Source organism: Palaemon carinicauda, chromosome 11 (assembly GCF_036898095.1).
Source record: "Palaemon carinicauda isolate YSFRI2023 chromosome 11, ASM3689809v2, whole genome shotgun sequence".
Lineage (NCBI taxonomy): Eukaryota > Metazoa > Arthropoda > Malacostraca > Decapoda > Palaemonidae > Palaemon > Palaemon carinicauda.
This window is the reverse complement of record NC_090735.1, coordinates 82811810-82821809: the sequence shown is the minus strand read 5'-3', so window position 1 is coordinate 82821809 and position 10000 is coordinate 82811810.

The window sequence follows — 10000 nt, the reverse complement described above, 5'->3', positions numbered from 1 at the left end:
TTCTCCACGTCCTTTTTGCTTGTGGGAGCTGATGTTAGGATGCTCCCTAGGTAGGAGAACTGGTCCACCTGTTCTAACGGTTGGTCATTCACTGTGGTATTGAAGTTGGGGAGCATCAGTCCTAGTGGATGTTGGACGAGGGTCTTGGTTTTGTCTGAGTTGACTTGCATCCCAAAACGTTCGTAGGCAGAGTTGTATGCATCAGCTAACGACTGCAGGTCCTCTGCCGTCTGACCTGGGGTGGCATTGTCGTCAGCATACTGCAGTTCTCGCACTGCACACAAGGTGGTCTTGGTTCTGGCGCGGAGTCTAGCGAGGTTGAAAGCGCCTCCATCCATGCGGAAACGTAGGTCGACTGAGGGTGTGTCTGGGGGAATCTCGTTGAGCATTGCTGCGGTGTATAGCGAGAAACACGTCGGGGCCAGAACACAGCCCTGCTTCAGGCCGCCGTTGATGGGGAATGGGTCTGAAAGAGAGTTCTGGTGGCAGATTCTCCCAACCATTCCGTCATGGAGGGCACGCACCAGCTTGACAAAATCGGGTGGGCAGCCATATCTTTTGAGGACAGCCCACATGGCAGGTCTAGGTACTTTGTCGAAGGCCTTTTTCAAATCCCAGAAGATGAACATTATGAGCTGTTGTTGTTCGAGGCTCTTCTCTTGTAGTTGTCGCGCACAGAAGATCATGTCTATGGTCCCGCGGGAAGGTCGAAAGCCGCACTGGGACTCTGGCAGGACGTCTTCTGCGAGAATAAGGAGGCGGTCAAGGAGAATCCGAGCGAAAATCTTACTCGCGATGCTTAGTAGTGATATTCCCCGGTAGTTGTTACAGTTCTCCCTGTCTCCCTTCTTGAAGATGGTAGTGATGTTTGCATCGCAGAAGTCACTGGGGGGGGGGGGGGGGTCTTGGTTTCCCATATTTTCAGTATAAGGAGCATCAAACGGTTCCTCAAGCCGGGGCCACCGTGAGTGAGGAGCTCCAACGGGATGTTGTCTGGCCCTGGGGCTTTGCCGGGCTTGATGCGCTGCAGGGCCTTGTTGAAGTCATGGATGGAGGGTGGTAGTGCCATCCAGTGACGGACGGGATGCTGCGGGGTCATTCGCAGGAGATCGTCTGGGGTGTCTGCTTGGTCATTGAGGAGGTTCTCAAAGTGAGACCTCCACCTGGCCAGGATGCCCTCGCTGTCGGTGATGGTCGTGGCCCCATCCGCGTCCTTCAGGCTGCCCACTGATGACCGTGTGGGACCGAATATTTCTTTTGTTGCTGCATAGAAGCTGCGCAGGTCACGTTGGTCAGCGAAACTCTGTATTTCTGCAGCTTTTCTTTGCCACCAGGTGTTCTGGGCTTCACGGATACCTCTTTGGCAACCAGCTTCAGCCACCTTGTGAGCACATTTGTTAGCTGCTGTTGGTTGGTTTTCCAAAGTCAGGTGTGCTTGTCGTTTGGTTTCAATGAGAAGAGAGATGGTAGCATCATTCTCATCAAACCAATCCTGCCGTTTCTTGGTGGTGAAGCCTAGTGTTTCCTCCGCGGCACGGGCCATGGCGTTTCTGAGGGTGGTCCAGTGGTGCTCGACAGTGGCCTGACCCACAGGGTCTGCGAGGTATTGTTCGCAGGCCTCCTTGTAGTTCTGTGCCACCTGTGGGTTGCGGAGCTTACTACAATCAAAGCGTTGGTGTGGTACGCTGTCAGGTGCCCTTCTGGGTGGTCGTAGGGTTGTCACGGAGAGTCGGGAGATGAGGAGTCTGTGGTCTGTCCAGCAGTCGTCCGCTCCGGGCATGGATCGGGTGATGCGGACGTCTCCTCGGTCTCTGGCTCTGGTCAGGACGTAGTCCAGGGTGTGCCAGTGTTTAGACCGTGGGTGTCTCCATGTGGTCTTTTGTTGCTTTGGTAACTGGAAGATGGTGTTGGTTACCACAAGTTGGTGTTCTGCACACAGACCCAGTAGGAGTTGGCCATTAGCGTTGCAATTTCCAATGCCATGGCGGCCGATGATTCCCTCCCACAGGCGATGGTCTTTGCCTACTCGGGCATTAAAGTCGCCAAGCACAACGAGCTTGTCATTGGCGGGCACTGCCTGGATGGTGCGGTCGAGCTGGGTGTAGAAGGCCGCTTTGTTATCATCGGTTGAGGTCATAGTCGGGGCGTAGACAGAGATCAGGGTGAGATGTCTGTCCCGCGTGATGGGGATGCAGACAGTCATCAGGCGCTCACTGATGGCCTTGGGAGCGAGGTTGTGCTGCTGCACTAGCTGGGAACGGATGGCGAAGCCGACACCATGGATGCGAGGCTCCTCTAGGGCCTTGCCTTTCCAGAAGATGGTGTAGCCTGTTCCACCTTCCCTGATGTTGCCCTCTTCGGGTAGTCTGGTCTCGCTAAGAGCCGCCACATCAACATTGAAGCGGGCTAGCTCCTTGCAGACGAGGGCTGTACGTCGTTCAGGGCGGTTGGTGTTCGTCACGTCTTGGAGGGTGCGGATATTCCACGCACCTAGGGTTAGTATTTTTTCTTGTTATTTCGACCGCATTAGTGGGATGTCCGCTAGCCGCGGTGAGCTGACCAGACGGGTTTGCCGTGTCCGATGTTTACCCCACCTTTTCTAGGGGCCTCCCCATGTGGGGTGGGCTGCGGTGTCCTCAATAGGCCAGCCCAGTCACGGGTCCAGCTGCCGAACTCTGGTGTCACGGCACCGTTACCAGAGAGCGACTGAATCTTAGACTCGCCGCCTGAGTGCAGTCGCGGGCTAAGGGCTTCCAGCTATCCAGGCCTGCCCCCTTCACCCACAGTGCTGTTGCCTCAGGACTTGCTGGTGGTGGTGATGATGATGATGGTGAGAAAGAGATGAAGAAGGGTGGAGGAAACGACAGAATGCCAGTAGCTAGGTATATTGTTTTGGGTGGTCGTGGCTTTGCAATGGCCACGCACACACACTTGGCCCACATCATTTTCACCGCGGCTCAAGTTACATGTGGTGTATTGCGGGTTTTCCTTGTCACAGTCCTACACAGAATATTATCTTTGATCATATAATTCTGCTGCTTATACTTTATATATCCCTTTTCCTTATGATTGCCTTTCAAAGCATTTATAATTGTTTCTATTTTCTGATCTTTTCTTTGCTCAGTCTGTAACAATTCAGCGCTCCAGCCTAAATCTTCTTGTTCAGATATCGTTTTAACAATAGGCATGGATGTTGATATATCTATTAATTCAGCTAATGGCTCCGTACAAGATGACACGGGGTTGCGTGATAATGCATCAGCAATGATATTTGCTTTCCCATGTAAATACCCGATTCTTGCGCCAAAATCTTGAATGATCAAATGCCACCGAGTTCGTTTAGGGCTGTGTTTGAAGCCTTTAAAGAACTCTGTTAGTGGTTTATGGTCAGTAAGAACCTTAACGGGATAACCGTAAATTATGAACTTAAAATGCACTAGTGAATTAACAATAGCTAGCCCTTCCTTGTCTATTACTGCACACTTACTTTCGGAAGTTCTCAATTTTCGAGAATAGAAAGCTATCGGGAAAAATTGTTTATCATATTTCTGAAGCAATACCCCTCCTACTCCAAAGTCTGAGGCGTCTGTTGCAATGAAGAATTCCTTACCGAAGTCAGGAAATTTTAAGATAGGAGAACTACACAGTTCATCTTTCAAGGTATTAAACGCCTGTTGATGTTGCTCAGACCATATGAAATCTACGCCCTTCTTCGTAAGATCAGTTAAAGGAGCGACTATTATTGAATAGTTGCGTATAAAACGCCTGTAATATCCACTACAACCCAGAAATTGCTGTATTCCCTTGACATTAGTAGGTATGGGAAAATTATGTATAGCCGACACCTTATCATGGACTACTTTAAGACCTTGGCTTGACACCATGAAACCCAAATGTATTAATTCTGTTTTGAAAAATTCACACTTACTAATCTTTACCCTTAAGTTATGTTGTCTTAATCTCTGTAGTACTAGTTCTAACTTACGTAGATGTTCTTCTAAGGTGTTGGAAAAGATTACAAGATCATCCATATAGGCATGCAATATATCCCCTAACAAGTCTCCAAACACTATGTAATCATTCTTGTAAATGTTATAGGAGCACAACGTAAACCAAAAGGCATCCGTAAAAATTCATAATGTCCCCTGGCTGTGCTGAAGGCTGTGTATGGGATACTATCTTCTTCTAATGATATCTGGTGAAAGCCTTTAAGTAAGTCCAAACTGGTAAAATATTTATTCTGACCTAACAAAGACAAAATATCGTCAGTACTTGGCACTGGGAATCGATCAGGGATCGTCTCCTCGTTTAGACGACGGAAGTCGACTCAGATACGCCATGTTCGATCTTTTTTCGGTACAACTATTAAACGAAAATTATAAGGGCTGTTTGATTTCCTAGTGACTCCTTCTTCTAGCATTTTACCTACTTCATCATTTATTTCATTCTGGAATTTCATAGGGAGTCTGTACGAGGGTACATAGATAATTTTTTGCTTGTCCTTTAACCTTATTTGATGCTAGATCACATCTGTTTTTCCTAAGGATCCATCTGTAGTGGAAAAACATCATGATATTTAGTTAAAAGTCCAAAAATTTTCTGCTGAATTTCTTCGTCTTGAATGTCTTTATTGATTTTATTATTTTTAATAGATCGCAAAAGGGATTCATCCGCAACTGATTGAGAGTGATTGATCTCAGCAACGGTAAGAATACGATGTTTAAAAACTTCTACATCGAAGATATGTTGATTTTTGTGAATTACTAAAGTGTTGTTTAAATGATTACAGACTTCAATATTACATTGTTGATGTGAGCCTACTGTATAAATAGCTTGTGTGACAGACAATCCGTTAGTTTTCAAAGTGTCGGAAAGGATTAATATTTCAGATCCCGGTAATGTTTTCTTTATTAGCACTATTAAATTCGAAGGTACGTTTGGCTCGATAGATTGCGTGCAAGCTGATATTACGGGTGAACGAGAATTCTGCTGGGTCGCGTATATTATTTCTTTATTAGTGAGACAAGTTATTGGTTCTTCAACGTACGTTACGGTTACATTTGTCGTCTCCTTTTTATCCAAAACTGATTTTAAAGTATTAGAAGACTTATAGAATTTCCCTTTGATATACACGCCGTGCTTGGCAGGGGCTAAGATAATGTTTTGATTTCCCATAGATGGGTATCCTATAATTGCAGCTGGATACATATCAATGTTTTGTACAACAACAAATGTGTCGGCAAACGTGCGTTTACCGACTTTGAATTGAACATGAGTTATGCCTATGACATTTAATTCATTATTTCCTATACCCGAGTCTAACTCCGGATTTTTCAATCGGAAAGTTCGAAAACAACAAATGATGTGGCTTCAAATCCATGATATTACGTGGACTACCAGAGTCAAAAAATAACGTAAAGGATTTGTGTTCTAAATTTACAGCATATAAGGTCGGTCGTAACTCATTTTGGCTTATTATCGTATGAATTCGTTGCAAATCTACGGGAGCATGCACTGTTTTATTTAATACGGCCATGTGTTTCATAGGAAAATCTATTGTCTCACAATTATCTGATAAAACATTAAATTGATTATTCAATACTATTGATGTTGACATGAATGACCTTGACCCAACATCACTCTCTTCCCCTCTGGAGTTAACTATGTGGTATTTGCTTGCTCTGCACATTCTGAAAATTAGTCTGACCTTGCGAGGTCTGGTTTGACGACCCAGGCTCAGCGATATTTGAAGAAGTGTTTGTTTGTTTTGGACTCTGAACTGCATTGACATTTGGTTGTTTCTTCTTATTGTTAAAATGAGGATTTTTCTTTTTATTTCCATATGGAACTGACTGTGGAATTGACTGTGTATTTCTGGGATATTGTTGTGTCTTACGCGAGTAACATTGACTATATGAATGCGTTGCAGTGTTGTGAACTGAGCAAAATTTCGTTCTGCAGTCTGCGCTTAAGTGACCTTGACGTTTGCAGTTATAACACGTCATTCCCGCTACTGGACTGCTAACTACGTTCACTGTTTGTGGCTTTGTTTCATTCTTTGCAAAAACTTGAGTTAACACGGGATCGAGATCTGGACACTTAGACATATGTTTCTTTATCTGTTTATAGACATCCAATTCCGTACTTGCAGGCGTTAACTTCTTATCAAAACACCGCACTAAAGCTTCAGGCAACATAAGTGTCATGCAAGTTAAATACATTAATCGTAAAAAATCTTTCACGGAGATGTTATCGTTAGTAACCCAAGTGGAATGACCTAAAATGTCCTGATATTCGTTAAGCCTATCAGCTATGAGAGCTGCTCTCTCAATAACATTAAGCCGATTCATAGTGGCTTGATTAAGTGTATTTCGTAACGTTAATACTACATCCAAGGCTTCCTCACCCCCATAGATCGCGCGTAACCTAACTTTGAAATCATCCCAAGTAACTGCTTCTTGAAATGAAACACCTCTTAAATACGCACTCGCATCCCCCTTAGAAAAATCTATAAAACTTTTAGCTTCTTGTAATTGTACAAAAGGGTCTACGATTTGTTTGGCATTTAAATGGGCATCGACGGATGAAAGACATGACTCCACATTTTGTGGCAAGAACCCATTGACTCGACCCTGAAAAGGAAGGATTGCTGACCTGGCATTTACAAGCGTCACAATTGGAGGAGGATTAGTCTGGCCTACGCCACTAGGTCCAGGGGTGGGGCTCACAGGGGGAGTCACGATTGCTGTATTTCTTTTCCTATCTCTTCGACCCCTTGCAATTCTATCAAAATATCTATATGAATACAGACGTCCACTGCGTAAACGCATATGTATAATAAAATTCCCCAAACAATGTTACTAATCCCAAGACATTTCCCGAGAATTTCTGAAAGAAAACCGAACACAAAGATATTTCCTGTAAATTTCTGAAAGAAAAAGGAATTAGCACAAAGAGAGAAAAAGTTCTAGATGAGAATTCAGAGTTGAACACAGTTTCCTTTAATGAAAGGAAAATAAAAGATTAGCAAACCACTCACCCCAGTAATAATCGACTAACGACTCGTGATAACTACACTTCACTGCCAAAACTAGAATGAATTCAAAAATTTGTACTTAGCTTATATATGGTTCTGTGTGATGTCGACACATCCCCTCTCTCTCTCTTGATGTTTTGTTAGCGATGTATCGTTCGAGTTTCCGTTGAATGTCGTGCTCCCTAGATATGTTTTGTAAGCGTTGAACGTCAGTCCTTGGGTTTCCTAGGATGTTGATTGAAGATCCAGTTCATCAGTTTGTATGTATAATATTCATTAAATGTTATATATTTCGATGGGCTATGTTACTTAGTCAAAATTGTAGATACATGTAGATAACGTTGAGTTCTTGAAGATCTTTCTCTGGTTTTCACAGCTTTATTTTGATGTCTCGAAGATCTTCCTCTAATTCTTAGAGTTTATTATTATAATTACTTGAAGATCTTTCTCTGATTCGTAGAGTTTAACCGCTGCCACCATTTATTAGTGTGCTACTTTTATAAGCACACATTGAGTATGTGTTGTTTAAGATGTTAAGTTTGGATAACGAAGTTCATCTTATTAGCTTTAAAAGTATTTATTCTCTAAAAACAACAGAGTTAAACATCTCCATCATAGGAGTGGAGCTGGTTTGGTCGGATGACCAATTCAGGTGAAGTATAGATATGAACTGATTAAATTATCGATATCACAGATATCGTATGCTTAGTTGACGTAGCATTTAAACACAATGTGGAAACTGTTACATTCTTTCTCGGAAGACACCTGCATCTGGTGACGTCACAATCTTTCACACACTGATGCATTGGTGTTGATGTTTAAGAAAAATGTTACATTGCCGAGGCTGCATAGTGCATCCTGTAAATGATTTTACGTGACTACAGCAAATCTCACACTAGCATCTTCATCCAAAATGACATATTACGTCATGTGTTTTAAACATGTAATAACAACTATTTCATTTATTACATATACATATATATATATATATATATATATATATATATATATATATATATATTTATATATATATATATATATATATATATATATATATATATATATATATATATATATATATATATATATATATATATATATATATATATATATATATATACGTATGTATATATATACTGTATATATATATATATATATATATATATATATATATATATATATATATATATATATATATATGTATATATATATATATATATATATATATATATATATATATATATATATATATATATATATATATATATATATATATATATTTGCATATATATATATGTGTGTGTGTGTCTGTGTTTGTGTTTGCATGTGTATGTTAGTTTTTGTGTGTATCCATGTATGTATATAGGTACAAAGATGGCTTAGAAAGACAATACGCAAGCAGAAGTGTAAGGCATGTTTGAGTCTTTAGTCCTGCAGTGGTTAGCAATGGTTTAAAATGATGATATAATATATATGTACATATATGTCTTATTTATAACTGTAATCGAACAGTTTAACATGTTTTTTCAAAAAGGCCCATAAAAGAAACACAGGATATATGAATAAATCACACTATATTTCGGTTAATAAACATCGACCCTCTTCAGGATGTAAAGTAAAAGTGAGAATTACAGTGGAGAGTGACGGTTTATATATGAAAGCAAAAGGGTGTGTTCAATTGTTCTATAGTTGTTATAATTGCTGGAAGGATTAGCCAAATTTAATTACATCGAGGTGCGTGTTCTTATTGTTGAGCCGCTTGGAGGAAGTCTTGACCTCTGATGCATGTCTGGTGGTCGGTCTCCGTGGATTATCTTCTTAATGATAGGGTTAAGAAGAGTATTGTCCACTGTGTCAGCTTTCCATTGGCCCCCAGATAGGTTCATTGTGTTTGATTGATTTATGATGGCTGATTCCAGGATTTTCCTTCTGTACGGACAGGTACTCTTAAAAAGCAAAGACGACTCACTCCAGTTAATCTGGTGCCCTAAATCCCTAAGGTGAATGAAAATCCCCGAGTTTTCATACCCATATCTAACAGATCTTTTGTGTTCGGATAATCTTTGAGATAGCGAACGGCCAGTTTGCCCAACGTACACTTTTTCACAATCCCTACATGGTACTTTGTAAACGCCAGATTCTATTTTTCTTTTATTTTGATAAACATTAATAAGGGCGCTTCCTATGGTCTTTGAGAATCTGTTCCCCAGCCTACCTAAATAAAGAATTTGAAATCATCCGTAAACAACTCGCCCAGCTATTCTACCCGACGTATGTCATAGAAAAGGCCATCAACAAAGCCAACACGATATATTATAAAGATCATGATGTTACTAACCAAAGAGATTTTAAAAATAAGATAAAACTCCCATATGTAGAAGGTATTGAAAATATAACAAATCATATAAAAACTGAGAACCCCTTTGTTTTTTTCATATCCAAAGACCATAGGAAGCGCCCTTATTAATGTTTATCAAAATAAAAGAAAAATAGAATCTGGCGTTTACAAAGTACCATGTAGGGATTGTGAAAAAGTGTACGTTGGGCAAACTGGCCGTTCGCTATCTCAAAGATTATCCGAACACAAAAGATCTGTTAGATATGGGCATGAAAACTCGGGGATTTTCATTCACCTTTTTCATTCACCTTACCTGTCCGTACAGAAGGAAAATCCTGGAATAAGCCATCATAAATCAATCAAACACAATGAACCTATCTGGGGGCCAATGGAAAGCTGACACAGTGGACAATACTCTTCTCAACCCTATCATTAAGAAGATAATCCACCGAGACCGACCACCAGACATGCATCAGAGGTCAAGACTTCCTCCAAGCGGCTCAACAATAAGAACACGCACCTGGATGTAATTAAATTTGGCTAATCCTTCCAGCAATTATAACAACTATAGAATAATTGAACACACCCTTTTGCTTTCATATATAAACCGTCACTCTCCACTGTAA